Consider the following 17,790-nt stretch of genomic DNA (forward strand, 5'->3'; position numbering starts at 1 on the left):
GAGCTCAAGGGATCTTCCTGCCTTGGCCTCCCAGAGTGTTGCAATTACAGGCACGAGTCACCACACCACGCCCTGACATCATTTTTTAATGTATGCTTTAAAAAGGAATGAAGTTCTGACGCATACTGCAGTTTGGATGAACCTTGAAAACAATATGCGGAGTAACCCCAAAACACAAATATCGTATGATTCCACTAAACAACAACAAAAAAGAAATATCTAGAACCATTCTAAACAACGACAAAAAAATAAGTATCTAGAATCATTTCAAAGAGACAGAAGGTAGACGTGAGGTTACCAAGTAAGAGAGGGGAATGGGGAATTGTTGCTTAAGGGTACAAATTTTCTACACAGAAGGGATGATAAAGAAGTTTTAGAAATGAATAGTGGTGATGGTGACACAAAACTGCAAATATACCGAATGCCACTGAATCATACACTCAACAATGGTTAAAACGTCAAATTGTATGTTATACACATTTTACCACACATACAAAAAGAAGGGGGGAAAGGCCCACACTTCTTGTGAGATAGTGAGTTCCCCATCACTGGAAGTTTACAAGGATAAGATAACTGAGTCATGAGATGCTGCATCGGGTGAGAGCTTGGAAGACTTCCCAAGTTCCTTCAGACAAGAAAATCTCTGGCTTCCACTTCAGACCTTCCTTTCTAGAGGCTTTACATTTGGGAAGACTACAGAAGCAGGCAGGTAATAAAATCAAGTAAAAGTGGCTAGCTGCCGGGGTACACTGCGAGGGGGGGGGCCCAGCACAGCCATACCTTCCACAGTAAGAGAGAAGGTAGAAATCTGGGTATTTTTAAAAATATGAGATATTCTGACTTTCAAATGGTGACAGCTCATAGAAAACTTTTAGCCGTGGCCTGAGCACACCTATTTAAAACCTCCCAAGTGAGTCCAACCTGGCCACTTCCCTTGCTGGTTCTCACACCACACTTGGCACAGGCTGCCTCTTTTCCACTGCTCCAGCTATGGCATCCCCCAGAACACTCCCTTCCTGCTCCTCGCCCCCACCTGACATCCTCAATCACAGGCCCCAGAGAAGAGACTCTTGGTGAACCCCTCTGCCCCCAGATCTCAGCCCGCTCTGGGTCCTATAGCAACAGCTAGACCTGAGCCTCCTGTCAACACTCTCATTTGCGCAGTGTACATGTGTGTGACTGCGGAAGTCCCGACACCCACACCTAAGCTGCTGCATCTCCACCTCCCCGTGCCCTGCGTAGAGCCGTACGTGTGGTGGGGGTGGAAGGGGGAGCTTGGGAAAGACCTGTTAACTCTCAAGGTAGAAAAAGGACAGGGTGGAGGTTTCCTTGGCACATGAACACGAGTGCAGCGGGGAAGGCACCAAACCCGGACAAACACCTGCACATGTTCACGTTCACGAAGACACACCTCTGGGTGCCCCCGCCCCCACTGACCTACCCCAGGTATGCTTTGAGGGGGGGATGCATGCACAAACGCAGGACAGATGGCACAGGTGTTCAGAAGGCAGATCAGGCTGCTGGGGACACTGTCTGTGATTTCTAGCCATCCCTCCATGCCCTCACATTAGACAGGAGGCCACAGAAGCACAGAAGGACAGCGCTGGGCCCCTCCCCAACCAGAACAGTCTTCGGTCGGTAGGAGACTCAGCCAATGGCCACAGGCAAAGCCATCTTGGGACTGGTCCAGGCCCAGCTGAACACTAGGCAGGCCTGGGGTAGGGGCTGATGCCAGACCCAGATGCCCCCGCCTGGGCCACCTCTTCTAATAAAGGCTTCCTCCCTGGATGCTCCTCCTCTGCCCAGAGGCATCATCCCTGAAGGCCCTTGCTGTCTCCCTTGTGGTGTTTCCTGCTTAGAACTTTCCTTACCCTGCTCTCTATTGCTCTAGTCACGCTGGAGGGACACCCACTCTTTCTGGAGGTCTCCCTAGGAAATCTCTCCCCACTCTCCTCAGTCTGCCTTCATATTGCGTCTCCTCCCACCGCCCACCCTTCCCGTGCTTACTGACAGCGCATGCCAGCTCCACCTGGGGAACCATCCGCCCACAACCTCTGTGTCCTACTCCTGTGTGAGGCACCGCACTCAGCTAAGCCAGCACTGGCACCCCCATTTTACCAGAGCAGACTGCATGACACAGGGCGTAGGTGCCGACCCAAGGTCACATGCTAGAGAGGGACAGAGCATGAATGAGGGCCCAGGTGGGTCCGAACCCCAAGTCTGTGGCTCCTGTGCACTCAGCACGCTGACTCCCAACATCCAGCCAGGACCAAGGTACAGTAGGTCCTCAGGGCCCAGTCTCGGGAGGCGAGCTTTAGCTGGAGACAGACTCCATGGAGCTACCCTGCTGGCACTGGCCCCGGGGTACTGCACTACCCCTCATGGCTCCCACACCTGCCCACGCCTTTGAAATCAGGGCCTCTATTAAATACTCCTCAACTTGTCCTAGTCTCGGTGCATCTGCTTCCCGATAGACCCCTGACTGATGCACCAGGTAGGAAGTGAACTCCCCGAGACTCACTCACGCAGCTGCCGGGCCCACCCGTACCTACAGATGGAGAAAGGGAAATGCCCTGAGAAAAGCTGCGACGTACCCATGGTCACGATGAACAGGAGGGGCAGAGACTGAGCCAGGCCAGGCTGCCTCCTGACCCAACACCCAAACAGCTTCCCCACGAAGCCGGCAGCCCGCTGCAAGCTCTAAACACAGAGTTCATCATAATAACCACACGGATCGCTGGGTTCAGGACCGATGTGTCTCAATTTTCTTTTCATTATCACTCTCCCTGAGGAGTCTTCTTAGGTACTTTTTCCTACTTTCCCCTCCATAAAATTTTAATATCAAAGATATACAATATCTTTTATGTACTACTGTATGTAAATTGGACAGAAAAAGAGTAAGATTTTTTTCATTCCCCCTCCCCCAAAAGCAAACTTTTGGCCCATTTTGGGGTAATATTGCCCCCAGCAGGAATGCATGTCTGGACGCTTTCAAATGCAATCCCACATGACAACTTGGACAGGAGGCCACAGAAGCACAAAAGGACAGAGCCATTTCACTACAGTGAGCTCCATTTTCCAATGGAGGAAACTGAAGTTTAGTTTCCAGAGGCAAAAGTTCGCTTCTAAAAGTCCTCCGGGGAGGAAGCAAGTTCCTTAAAAGTGCCCCCCACCCCCTCTCCTGAGCCCACACTTAAAGCCTCAGAGAAGGTGGAAGGGACCTAGTGTGTGGGGATGGGGGAGAGGCCAGGCTGACACCAGGGAACTAGATTCAACCCTGACTCTGCTGTGTGACTCCAGGCCCACTCCTTTCCCTCTCTGAGCTGATTTATCAGTCTAGTGAGTCCCACAGTAAGTGGACCATCTCCACTCCCCACCACCAATAAAAAAAAAATAAGTGTATAAAAACAACCTTCTCTTTTACACAGGAAAAGAAGGCAAGGAACTGACCCCCTGGGTCCTAACTCCTCAGAGTCCAGGACACAAGCTTGCTGCCTTTGGCTTCTGACTTAATCTGGGCAGGTGGAACCTGGGAGGGGTGTGCCTCATGCTTCCAAAGTTCAAGCAACATAGCTGGTGAAGGCAGACTCCCAGAGAGGTGAAGGGAGTCTACTAAGATCACACAGTATGGAGGTGGCATCCTAGGGACAGATCACAGAAAGGGAAACCCAGTGGTCTCTTAAAAGTCTCCCCTGAGACCTCGGAGCACGGTCCAGCAGTCTTTCTTTAGCTCAGATGCATTGCGTGCCCTCTACATGACCCCCTGAGCAAAATTAGGTCAAGGGACCAGCTGATCCTGGGTCCCCTTTCCACTAGAAGGATGAAAGAATCTCCATTTTATCAGAAAGATCAGACTGTCTGGAAGCCACAGCCAGAGAAATGCATTTTAACCTTCATGTGTTTGCAAAAAATAAATAAAATAAAATCGGTTTCATTCAAATGCTGCTGGCTTGGTTGCCATGGATACCACCTAATCATGAAGGATGACTGTTGCTTGTTCCCATGGAAACGCAGCGGCCTGAGGAACATCCTGTAATTTCAGACAAGACAACAAATTTCAGTTGTCGGGTTGCACTGCCCGGATCTTAATGCTTAAAAGCAGGTAGAGGCAGCAACCTCTAATGTTGGTGTCAGGAGAAAAGTCAGCAAGGGTGTAGGAAGAGGAGGTGCTGGATGGGGGTGTGCACGTGTCCTCAACAGTGACAAGGAAAATACAAATTAAAACTAACAGATACCATTTCAACCTTTTTGAGAAAGGTTCTAGACTGGTCAAAAATTAAAAAGAAATGAATTAAAAGAAGTCAGTCCAGAAATTAAAAAGAACGGTGACCCCAAATGTTGGCCGAGATCATAAAACTCTTTCATCACCGCTGGCAGAGTGAAAAGGCTTTGGAGAACAGTCAGACAAGAAGCGAGTCGAAACCGGTAACATGTATATTCCAGGACCAGAAATTTCCCTCCTACGTGTCCAGTCTAGAAACATGCTTCATCCTAGCCATGTGGGGAACTATGCAAAGATGTTTACTGCAATAATATTTGTTAGCAGTAGGAAAAAGTTAGAAGCAACCAAAATATTTATCCGTAGGGAAATGGATGAACATACCGTGGGACAGGCTTTCAGTAGAATACTACACAGCAAGGAAGAGGGGACCACTCTCAGGTTCTGTGTTCACATGGAACACAAAGGCACCACAGAGGGCCCACATCTACATAGAGCAACATGAACAAGACTCGGAAATACGATGCTTGATGTTGAAGGGAAAAAATCAGTTGCAAAAGGCAGCATAGCCTGAAATCTACTTACATACCTTTTTTATAAGCATGTTCATAGCAGCTTTATTTTTCTTTATATTTGTACTATTTATTAGTTTTATTTTATATGCTACCTCAGTTTTAGGCAGACACCATGTCCCTGGGTCTCAGAGAGATTACTTTCTCTGGCCCATCCATTTTTTTTTAAATTAAATCATAGCTGTGTACATTAATGCAGTCGTGGGGTACAATGTACTGGTTTTATATAAAATTTGAAATATTTTCATCAAACTGGGTAACATAGCCTTCATGGCATTTTCTTAGTTATTGTGTTAAGACATTTATATTCTACATTTAGTAAGTTTCACATGTACCCTTGTAAGATGCACCGTAGGTGTGGTCCCACCAATTACTCTCCCATCTTCCCCCTTCCCTCCCTTTCCCCATATTCTTGGGCTATAATTGGGTTATAGCTTTCATATGAAAGCTATAAATTAGTTTCATACATTGGATACTTTTAGGGCTGAGTACATTGGATACTTTTTCTTCCATTCTTGAGATACTTTGCTAAGAAGAATATGTTCCAGCTCCATCCATGTGAACATAAAAGAGGTAAAGTCTCCATTTTTCTTTAAGGCTGCATAGTATTCCATGGTGTACATATACCACAATTTATTAATCCATTTGTGGATCGATGGGCACTTGGGCTTCTTCCATGACTTAGCAATTATGAATTGGGCTGCAATAACCATTCTGGTACAAATATCTTTGTTATAGTGTGATTTTTGGTCTTCTGGATATATACCTAGTAGAGGAATTGTAGGATCCAATGGCAGGTCTATTTTTAGATCTCTAAGTGTTCTCCAAACATCTTTCCAAAAGGAACATATTAGTTTGTATTCCCACCAGCAGTGTAGAAGTGTTCCCTTTTCTCCACATCCACGTCAACATCTCTGGTTTTGGGATTTTGTGATATGGGCTAATCTTACTGGAGTTAGATGATATCTCAAAGTAGTTTTGATTTGCATTTCTCTGATGATTAAGGATGATGAGCATTTTTTCATATGTCTGTAGGCCGTGCGCCTGTCTTCTTCAGAGAAGTTTCTCTTCAAGTCCCTTGCCCAGCCTGCGATGGGATCACTTGTTCCTTTCTTGCTAATACGTTTGAGTTCTCTGTGGATTCTGGTTATTAAACCTTTGTCGAAGACATAACCTGCAAATATCTTCTCCCATTCTGAGGGCTGTATGCTTGCTTTACTTACTGTGTTCTTGGCTGTGCAGAAGCTTTTTAGTTTGATCAGTTCCCAGTAGTGTATTTTTGATGCTAGCAGCTTTATTTTTAATAGCACCAAACCATAAGCAACCAAACATCCTTCCAATAGGTGAATGGTTAATCAACCTTTGTGCAGATCCATGATGGGTAAGGTAGAATAGTGACCCCCCTCAAAGAACTCCACACCCTAATTCCTAGAACCTGTGATTATGTTACCTATCGTGGTAAAAGGAACTTTGCAGATGTGATTAAGGTTAAGGGTCTTAAGATGGGAGATTTACATGAATTATCTAGGTGAGAAGAGTCTAATCATGTAAGTCCTCAAACGTGAAGGAGGCAAAAAGGAAAGTCAGAGACACAATGAGGAAAGACACGGGAGAGATTCTAAGCATAGAAAGAAATCCATCTGCCCTTGCTGGTTTTGATGTGGACAAAGGTGGTCACTAGCCGAGGAGCCTGGGCAGCCTCTAGCTAGAAACTGGGAACGCCTGACAGCCAGCAAAAAACCGGGAACCTCAATCCTACATCCACATGGAACTGAATTCCCCTAACAAGGAATTAGCAATGAAGTGGGTTTTTTCCTAGAACCTTCAGCAAGGAATGCAGCCTGCTAACACCTTGATTTCAGTCTGGCAAGACCCGTGTCAGAGTTCTGACTTACAGACCTGTACGATAACAAATCTGTGTTGTTTAAGCTGCTAAATTTTAACTTGTTGAAGCAGCCAGCTGCTAAATTTTAACTTGTTGAAGCAGCCACAGAAAATGAACACACATACTGTGGACTACAACTCAGCAATAAAAAAAGGATGCACTACTGATATACACAACGACTTGGACACATCTTAAGGGCATTGTGCCGAGTAAAGAAAGCCAGTTGCAAAAGGTCACATAGTGTAGGATTCCGTGCACATGGCAGGTAATGGAGTTGGGAAAACAAGTTAGTGGTCGCCAGAGGTTCAAAATGGCAAGGGCAGGCAGGTGGTGTGACAAAAAAGGGACAGCACAGGGGAAGGCTTGGTGGTGACAGGGCAGCGCTAGTTACATGAATCTACACATGATAAATTGGCACATCCTACTGGCGTGAAAAAAGGTGAGAAAGGAAAAAAAAAAGAGCATCCCCTGACATGCAGAGGCTGTCCCAGCACACAGTGTCACCACGTTATTCTCCTTCCAGACATAATCTCACAAGATACAACCTCAGACAAGGTTACTCAGAGACTATGATAAAGTGAGATGAAACAAAGTCACTTCATAATTTTGTCTAAGCAACCCTCAAAGTTACTGTGCCATCCACAAAACACTGAACATCCCCCTCTCCTGGCTGAAACCAGTGGCTGCTGCTGCCTCACCAATTACAGCCTGAGCCCCGCCCCTACTCCTTTCCCTCCCAATAAGACTCGTGATATCCAATCGCAGAATCGCCTCTGCACTTCCACAGACCACCCGACCAAAGCCCAAATCCTGTAATGGGTTCTTTCTAACACACTCTTGCTCTCCCTTGCTGCAATGAGTAATAAATACAACTTGTTCAATTAGAGGCGTATTCCTGGTGGGTCTTTGGCTGGAGGGCACGAAGCAAGACAAAATCATCAGGGGAAACTGGTCCATAGGACCTCTCTGTACTGTTTCTGCAACTGCCTATAAATCTGTAATTATTTTGAAATAAAAAGTTAAGGTTTTTACCATGAGCCCTTAAGGCTGAAACATACTTGCTGTCTCTGTGGTTAAACCAATATAATGTTCTCCTTTCTGTTTGTGTGTGTGTGTGTGTGTGTCCTTACTCACACAGGAGAAAAAAAACATAATAGCAGTCAAAAACCTAGGAGAGGTTCTCCTTGCAGAGTAAGAGGGCCTCTGAGTGGGAACGGATGACGGTACCATTTCCTGAATGAAAATAATTAAGACTTCCAAAAATCAAACAGCAAAATTAGAGTAGAAATAGATGGCAGAATGACTCAGTACAAATTGTACCTTCTGAAAACATCTGAAAAGAGAAAAATCCAAAATCATAAAACAAACGAGACATTAAAATCAACAAAGCCCAAATGACCAGGCAGAGAAAGTGGATCAGGAAAAGTCCACAAACAGGCGGGTGTGAGAACATAGCGCCCAAGTCTGGAAATCCAGGTGTTAGTTTTCCCCAAGAAAGTGACCAGTGGAAGTGAGCAGAGAGCCAAAGGTCACATGATCTTCAACAAATGCAACAAGTCACACAATCTTCAGATTGTCAGAACTTTCCAGACAGAGTGGTCCAGCTGACGTCTCTGTGTACGTCTCTGCATACACACGCACACATGTGTGTGTGTGTGTGTGTGTGTGTGTGTATGGTGGGGCAGAGGTGCAGGGTGTGAAGGAAGCCCATCTGTACTGTCATTACCTACTTTTAACAGCCAATAATCAGTCAGTTTGCCAAGATATTCCCTTGGTAATATTCCCTTTGGTCACCTATCTCTGGACAGGGAAGAGAGGTGTTGTTTAGAGGTTACTACATTTTACCTCCCTGTGATAGGCCAAATAATGGCCCCCAGAGCCTGAATTCCAGTCCCTGGAACCTGTGAACGCATTGCCTTAAATGGCAAAAGGGACTTCACAGGTGTGATTATGTTAAGGATCTTGAGATGCGGAGATTATCCTGGATGACCTGGGAGGGCCCAGTGTAATCACAAGGGTACTCCTAACGGGTGGGAAGATCAGAGAAGGCGATGTGCTGACACAGCAGAGGTAAGAGTCACGCGTGGCCATGAGGCGTGCTTCTAGAACACAGGCAGCTTCTAGAACAGCAGTTCTCAACCCGTGGGTCACGACTCACAGGAACTGTATGTAGTAAAGGGCTGTGGCATTAGGAAGGTTGGGAACCACTGCTCTAGAACCTGGAAAAGTCAAGAACATGAATTTTCCCTTAGGGCTCAAGAAGGAATCCAGCCCTGTCAGCACCTTGATTTTAGCCCTATGAAACTGGTTTTAGACATCTGTCCTCCAGAACTATAGGACTATAAATTTATGTTGTTTTAAGGCTCAAATTTTTGGTAATTTTTTTACAGCAGCCATAAGACACTAATAGACCCACAGATGAAGGGTCAACAAATTTAGTTACGTTAAGGTAAGAGATTAAGGCAGTGGTTCTCAAACTTCCTAATGCCACAACCCTTTAATACAATTCCTGTGGGTCGCCACCCATAGGTTGAGAACCACTGGATTAAGGGTTAGAGATTCAGGTCATTGGCCGATTCAGGACTGTGGGCTCTCACGGGCTCTTATCTCTCCTCTTCCAAACCTACAGCTGACTTAAAAGGAGAAGAACTTCCCCTCAGATATATAATATTTATCCCCATGTATAATGTAAGCTTCATTCTTTCTCCACGGTAAACTTGTTATCAAAAGACATGTGTGAAAGGGCTTGAAAACCACAAAGGTATATATCTTTGTTGCCTGTTTCATAATATAGCTTGGAGATGTTTTCACATCTGCACCCAGAGTATGTCATATCCTTTAATACAGTCACTCGGCACTCTTGTGTATTTCATCTTAGTATAGATACTAATTACATCAATAATATTTCTTATAGCAGTCCAGATGGAACCATGATTAACAAAACCTAAATATTCAGATGTATTATTAAATTTATCTTCTTTTTCATTTCATTCATTAATTATAAACTTTTGTCCCCTCTAAATTCCACCTCGATACTTACTGTTCCATACTTTGGTTTAAAAACTGTACTACTGAATTAGAATAACATGAAATAACAGGCATATTTTTTCCCAACAAATTAAAATAGACAAAGTTTTAAGTATGCATGTAGTGATTTTTTTCCCTACAATTTTAAATTTTTCTTTACCTTTTTGTACTTGGCAACTTGAAATTCAAATTTTAAATTAGCGCCAAGTCTTACTTTAATGATCTAATACTAAAGCAAAACTGAATTTCAGTCTTTTGTGTAATTTTTAGCCTCAGAAACAGTTGACTCACAGATTATATATCAGATCCTGTAAGGGACATGAGGTTGTAATTTGGGAAAACAACAGAGCAGATCATTTTATGTTCTAGAATAGATCACCAGTTTATGTTCTGGAATAGATGATTTTATGTTCTAGAATAGAAAGCTGGGGGGACAGGGAACCAATGCAAACACGAAGCTCATGTTGTCTGCTATTCCGTGAACCATAAAATCCTTTGTCTCTGACCCAGGTGTTTCGTATCTTCTGCCAGCATCCATGAAATTCTTCCTGTCTGGTTTGTTAGATGCAAGTAGGGTAAAATCTCAGACCCATCACAGTGATCAACCAAGATGAAATATACTTAACAAATTTAACATACATGAGACTAATAACTAATAAACACTGTTGAGAGATATTAAAGAAGATCAGAAGAGATAGACCACATTCAAGGACTGGAAGACTCAGTATTGTTAAGATGGGATTTCTCCCCAAAGGATCTGTAGATTCAATGAAATCCCAAACAAAAACCTAGCAAGTTTTTCAAAGATACTGAGAAGCAGAATTTTAAATTTAGAATGGCAAAGCAAAGGCTGTAGAAGTGCCAAACCAACTTAAGAAAGAACAAACAGGTTGGGGGACTTATATTACCTGGTTTCAAGACATAGTTTCTCGCCCTGAAACACAGCTATGTAACAAGACAGTGTGGTATTAGGGTAAGGATGAACATACAGATCTATTAGACAAAATAGAGCATCAGAAATACACCCACCCATATATGGACAATTGATTTTCAAAAAAAGTGCTCAGGTAAACTGATGCTGGAAAAGGTAAGGTTTTCAACAAATAGTGCTAGAACTTGCTGTTTGTATGTAGTAAAATGGATCACCAGGAAATGTGGAGAAACAGATTTAAGAGAGCCGATGACTACGCCATGTATTTGTACATTTATTCTAAAACTGACTCCTAAAGGAAGAAACGTCATGGGGTGGCACCTGTGGCTCAAAGGAGTAGGGCGCTGGCCCCATATGCCGGAGATGGCGGGTTCAAACCCAGCCATGGCCAAAAAAGAAAAAAGGAAGAAATGTCAGCTCCAACTTTAACAGGAGAAAACTGAGGTTCAGATCATGACCACACAGCTGGGAAATATACCAAAAACAGGTTTCAAGCCCAGGCATGTCTGAATCTAAAGATCACCCCATTTTGAGAAAAGGGAACCACTGTGCAGTTGAGTCCAGTTACAGAGAAGACAAAAGGTCCCCAGTAACTCAGGAAGCTGAGCTTTCTCCCTGCCCTTGGCCCCTCTCCACATTCCAGGGCCCATCCCAGCCACAGCTTCAAAGCCGAAAAAGACAAGAAATCTTCTCCTTGATTTCACATTTTGTTTTCATGAAGTTGGGTTTGGGGAGGGGAAGGAGCCTTGAGGCCTTGGAACTGTAAGAACCTGTTGTCTCTTCAATAGAACTGGATCCCACTTCAAAACATCTCTAGGTTCAGGATGTGGTTAAAAGTCAGTGAAGGCGGCCAAAGCTGCTGAGGGTTAGAGTCTACTGGGAAAGAGACATGGGGACAATCCTGGAGGGCTCAGCACTCAGACTGCCCATCACTGCCCTGAGGATCTCAACACAGAGTACTTGGGAGCAGGGCGTAGCATATCCCCAAAAAGGACCTGCAGAGGTCTGGCTTGGAGCTGGCATTTGGGAGGTGGGAGGCAAGAGTTGCTGATGCCTTCTTCCCAGTTACATCCCAGGATACTGTGTAGGGCCTTTCCAAAGGGACAATGCAAGGGCTCACTCATTCCTTGGCCTCTGGTTGGCCACCATTAACAGTCCAGTATAAATCCTACAAACTTTTCAGCATCTGTAGACCTTGTCACCAGCTCTTCTTTGTACCTGCCCTTAACAACTGCTTTTGACAGTACGTGCCTCCTGTTCATCATCTTGAAATGCATTTCACTTCCAAAGAATTCCCAGCCTTCCAAAAATCTCTGGATTTCTGGACACTCAAAGCATTGATTAAGTGACCCAAAGGCTTCTCTCATCCCTGAGAGAGATGCCTTTTTCCTCCTTGGTTTTCTGAGGATTTCTAGTAATTTTAGTCTGCAGTGTCACCTCCATTTTTATTCCAGAATTCGCTCCTGCAATTCTTCAATCTGCAGTTGCAGGGCCCATTCCAGGGTTAGCAAAGAGCTGGCATTTATTCTGTGCTGCTGGAATTCAGAAAAGTAAGGAGGTCCTGAGGTGTATATATGCGTTTGCTTCTCCCTTCAAAATACTACATATTTTGAAGCATATGCTTCAATGTGAAACCCCAAAGCACATGTGAGCAGGATACTCACCACCTTTAGGTGGCTGGCCATCCCAGGAGGGAGGGTGGGTGGCTTTAGCTATATCTCAGGGGTCAGCAAACTTTTTGCATAAAGGGTCAGAAAGCAAATATTTCAGGCTTCCAGGGCCACACGGTCTCCGTCTCAGCTATTCAACTCTGCTGCTGTAGTGTGAAAGCAACTACAGATAATACGGAAATGAATGGACATGGCTGTGTTCCAAAACTGCTATCTTTACGGACACCGGAATGTGAATTTAAGGTAATTTTCATGTTAAAAAATATTATTCTTTTGCATTTTTGTTCCAATCAAGTGAAACTGTAAAAACTGTTCTTAGTTCACAGGTCATACACAAATAAAAGAGGGGCTGGGTTTGGCCAGTGGGATCGACGTTGCTGACTCCTTTTATACCCAAATCATTTTATTTCTAAGAAAGAAAGACAGAGAAAGGAGAGGAGAGAAGAGGGGAGGAGAGGGGGGAGGAAGCAGGTGTGACAACATTAATATCATTAAACCTTAGTGATAGATGCATGGGTGTCTGCAATATTATTTTCTATACTTTTCTGTACTTGCAAGTATTTTAGAATTTTCAAAACATTAAAAAAAATCTGGAAATAACCCCCAATGTTCCCAAAGCTTATCAGTGGGTGCTAAATTAAAGGTGATTTTTATCTTCCTCTATTCTGTAATATGTATTTATTGCTTTTTGTAATCCTAGGAATTGGGGGTGGGTATAACATACACATTTTTTTCTTTTTTTTTTGAGACAGAGCCTCAGGCTGTCACCCTGGGTAGAGTGCCGTGGCATCACAGCTCACAGCAACCTCCAACTCCTGGGCTTAAGCGATTCTTTTGCCTCAGCTTCCCAAGTAGCTGGAACTACAGGCGCCCCACAACACCCAGCTATTTTTTGGTTGTAGTTGTCATTGTTGTTTGGCAGGCCCGGGCTGGATTCAAACCCGCCAGCTCTGGTGTATGTGGCTGGCACCTTAGCCACTTGAGCTACAGGTGCTAAGCCCACATTTTTTATTTTTTTTAAAGTAGATGGAGGAGTTTGGCCCATAAGTGGTGGTCAGTCCCATAGGGACATTCTATAATGTGAGACCTCTCTGGAATGTCCCTATGAAGAGTGGCTGTCTCCCCCTGCAGCCACAGAGTGCTTATAACACAGCCCCCACCCACCGCAGAGGGTACATTGATGCTGGGTTTGCACAGCCTGGGTTTTCTGAAGCTCAAGCTCCCAAGAGAGCTCAGAGACTGCTGAGGATGGAGAGAGGCACTCAGGCTCCACTCTGGGGCTGCTATATCTAGTTACTCAATATCAATGGAGTTGAAACTGTCTCAGCAGTTCTCAACGTGTGGGTCGTGACTCACAGGAACTGTATTAAAGGGTCATGGCATTAGGAAGTTTGAGAACCACTGGTCTAGATAGTTAATGAGAAACCAAGCTCCTTTCAAACCCCCATTCTCACCAACTTCTCCAACACTGTCTAGTTCTGCATGCCACACACACCCCCACAAAGCAACCCCCCGCAGCCTCCAGTACCTTTCCCACCTTCCCCTGAAGCTGCTCCCCAAAGGAACCTCACCCTGACTGATGTCACCCACCCCTGTAGCATCTGCACCCAGAGCAATCTGTCAGTCAGGGCCACTGCTCTGCTGCATCCCTCACCCGTCCAGACCGGCCCTCACTGACCTCTGCTCTTCACTTCACCAGGCTGAGCCTCAGTTTCCTTATCTATAAAATGAAACTGATGAGAGCATTTGTGAGAATGAGGATTTAACATACTGTAAAGGATCTAGGGTAACACCGGCACTGTGTAATTATTATTATTCCAGCTATTATTATCCTGTTATTTTCAAAATTCTTCCTTTAATTCCCTGTGGCCTGCCAGGGGGAGTCCTCCCCTCTAGGCACACCATTCCAGCCATACCGCCTGCTCACCTGACTATAGGACTACCTTCCTCTGAGCGCTCTGAGGGTGCCAGGGTCTGAGGCTGGCTTCATCCTTCACAGGAGCCCCCGGCACAGAGCCTGCACACAGTAGGTGGCTCATTAAAGCTCTGCTGCTCTGAACAAGTACCGGTTAGATGTGCAGCAGCCTCTGGGGGAAAGGATGCCAAGAAACCATCTGGATGGCTCCAATCCCCACTGGCATCACATTTTATTTCTAGATCAGCCCTAACACACTTGTGATTAACCCTCAGGCTTTGGATGAACAGTGACAATCTGCCTAGCCTGAAACAATACCCTGTTCTGTTTCATATCTGTTTATTAACACATGCTTCTGAGCCCAGAGATGTTTGATGACTTGTCTGCGGTCACACAGCATTTATGGTCCGGTCAGGACCACTGCGCTGAACACATTCCAGAGCCAAACTCAACGTCCCCAAAATAGAGATATAAATGGATAGAAAATTACTTTTTTTTTCTAAGACTGTTCCAGGTTGCCAATTTATTGGTTTCTAATCTCCAAATCCAGGCTCCATAAATCACTGTGTCATGCAGGACACCGGGAAGGAGCCATCTCTGACTACCCAGCACCTTCAGGCCCCAGCCTCTCCTCTTCTCCCCTCTGCTCCCTCATCAGCCAGGGGATTGGGGGCGGGAGGTGGGGGCAGCGCCTCACATCCCCCACCTCTTCCTCCCTGCACTCTGCCTTTTTCATGTCACGGCCATGTCGGCACATCACCTCCAAAAGCCAAAGAAAAAGAAATCACACAGCCCAGATGCTGACAGTACTCTCCTATCTGTCAGGGTGAAAAGAAGAGGGAAGTAAAAGCTAACAAGACTTCCAAAAGCAAAAATCCCCACACCACCTCTTGGGTACCCAGCAGCTGTCAAAGTCAACACAGGAACCTGGTGAAGGGAGGGGAGCCCATCCCAAATAAGACCCAGGCGAGCAGCTGTGGAGTCTAGGATTCACAGACTGAGCACTGGTGCGCTTCCAGGGCTGTGATGGGCGTCCTCAGTGACATCCTCTGCTAACATACAAGTGGTCTGTCTAGACGGAAGCACCAAGCCTGTCTCTGCTGAGAACCGAGTCTATCTTTTTTTATTATTATTATTATTTGGGGGGCTATTGAGCTCCCCCTTCTTGCCTCCTTATTTATGCAATTGGGAAATCACAGCACAGAGATCTGCTTCCAAACTGAAGGCCACATGGGCCAATTTCAGATGGATAATTAAATATTGAACAAACGCTGAAATGCCTCTACTGGATCGGATGGCTAAAAATAACCAGCCGCCACTCCTCGGGTGGGCACGCGGTACGCGGGCATCTCGACTGCTCATCCCGAATCCTCCTCCCACCAACTGTCAAGCACAACCCCCTTCCCAGGGAATAGCAGAGGGGGGCAGGAACTGACTCCCAAATACCTACTTAACAGAAAACAAAACTTCAGCTCCCAGCAAGCTCTGAATGTTCCTTACCAGGAAATACTCTCCCTTTCCTGACATTTAACCAAGTGGCCCCGAGAGGAAGGTACAAGGGAAATATCACAGCCATTGCTTTTTCTTTAAAATCGTCAAAAGGCTTCATGTCATTTCTAAAGCAAATCACGTATGTAGTTCAAGATGTGAGCATGTTTGTGTCAAGTTAGCCAGGAGTTCAAATCCCCATTCTCTCACTTAAGAAGACCCAAAAAGGAGACTATTGGCCTCAGTTTCCCTATCTGGGCTAACCTTAGGAAAAGCAACAAAAAAAACTAACACTAAAATAGGATGCGCAGGGGCGGCGCCTGTGGGCTCCAAGGGTTAGGGCGCTGGCCCCATATGCCAGAGGTGGTGGGTTCAAACCCAGCCCCGGCCAAAAACTGCAAAAAAAAAAGAAAGAAAAGAAAGTCATATTTAAAAAAATAATAATAATAGGATGCGCAAGGGTCTGGGTTCCAGGTCTGGATCTCTCACTAACACATTTTGGTAGCCTTGTGCAAGAGTTACCAGCACCAAACTGCACCTCAGTTTCCCCAGCTGTCAAGGGGAATAGTTGACTCCTGGTACTAGAGCTGCGAGCAGCCACGAGTATCAATCCCTCCAACCTCCCCAGTCGGCAGCTGGGCCAAGCAGGCTCCCAGCCCCTCCCTACCACCAGTAAATACAGAATTAAAGGCAGCAAGGAATGATCACCCAGGAATTGGAACTCTAAACCTGACCTACTAAGGTCAAGAACACAACCCAGGTCTACTCCAGTGCTCTCCAAGTCACAGCAATCAAGAAAGGAGGAAGAAGCACTGAGCTTCTTTCTGAGTGTGGGCTTTGGAGGCCAAGCAGCCTGGGTTCAAACCTTGCATCTCACAGCCAATTATTTCAACATTCTGAGCTCAGTTTCCTCACCTGGCAAAGGAAAGTAATGATAATACTACTACCTTCTAGGGGGGACTGGAGAGTTAAGGCAGGATAAGAGATGAGGCTTGGTAAAGAGCAGCTATTCTCCTAATTATTAAAGGTGATAAGGATGGGCCAGAAAGCCAAAGGCCAAGAGGCTGACATTCCAGCAGATAAACTGGGGCCCTGGCCTCCCTCAGATACCTGGAAAGCTCTTGGGAGAGGGCCTCAGCCATCTGTCCAGCTCCAGGGACCTCACACTAAGGGACACTGAACCCTCAGCACTAAGGGACTTGGTGGAGAAACGGGGATGGGGCCCTAATACCTGTGACCTACCAGAACATGAATGACAACAGGATCTGGGGCAGAGGCTGGGCCAAGGAGGTCCCACCTGAGCTATTCCAGGCAGGAGGAGGAAGCAGCCAGGCGGAATGACGCCCTCCAGATGCCAGCAGGCACTCCCTTGCCTCCCTCCCAAGTTATGGACAAAACTATGGGAGATGAAAACCCTATGGAGTCACTATGCAAACAGACAGGAGGGGACCAGGCCTTCTCAAAGCTAAGGCCTGACTTCAGCAAGGGTCTGCCTACCCCCACCTCTGGATAGCAAGATGGAGTTCAGCATCTGGAGCTGAGCCCCACCATTTTCGAGCTTTCAGCAAGGCTCTCACTCTCTGTATTAGTTTCCTCACTTATAAAACAGCATGGTTTTGCACACTGAATCAAGTAAGGCAAGGTCAGAGTCAAGCTCACTGCCAGGTACTGAGCAGGCACTCAGCAAATTGGAGCCATTTTTACTACATGCCCTGAGAGGGAGTGACCTCCCCAGTCCTTGAAGCATATAAATGCAAGGAGGTATGAAGAAGGTGGGGCCAAGCTCCAAAGGAGGGATTGTGTCTAGGCAGGAATAGAGGAAGAGACAAGGTAGAAAAGGGTGGCATGATGATTTCAGAGGTCTTGTTCAAGTTGGAGGCAGAAAGCCAGGCCTTGGGCGCTCAGGGAGATATCTGAGGACTAGAGGGTCATAAGACACAACCAGCCCTCAACTTCAGGGCTGTTCTCAGGCTTGCCCAACTTATGGAGTCTAAGCTGTCGCCCCAGAGGCCTCTCAGCAGATCTCAACAAAACCAGGGGCCTCCAGAGAGGTTGTAGCACTGCCCCCTCGATATGGTACACA

The 17,790-nt window shown here is 45.8% G+C and overlaps 1 protein-coding gene across 11 annotated transcripts in view; it reads right to left on the minus strand.

Annotated features, from left to right (window-relative positions):
* Nucleotides 1–17,790, minus strand: part of DAB2IP (DAB2 interacting protein) — a 191,962-nt gene that overhangs the window by 101,638 nt on the left and 72,534 nt on the right. The gene's annotated exons all lie outside the window — the stretch shown is intronic.

The sequence above is a fragment of the Nycticebus coucang genome, chromosome 2 (assembly GCF_027406575.1).
Source record: "Nycticebus coucang isolate mNycCou1 chromosome 2, mNycCou1.pri, whole genome shotgun sequence".
Lineage (NCBI taxonomy): Eukaryota > Metazoa > Chordata > Mammalia > Primates > Lorisidae > Nycticebus > Nycticebus coucang.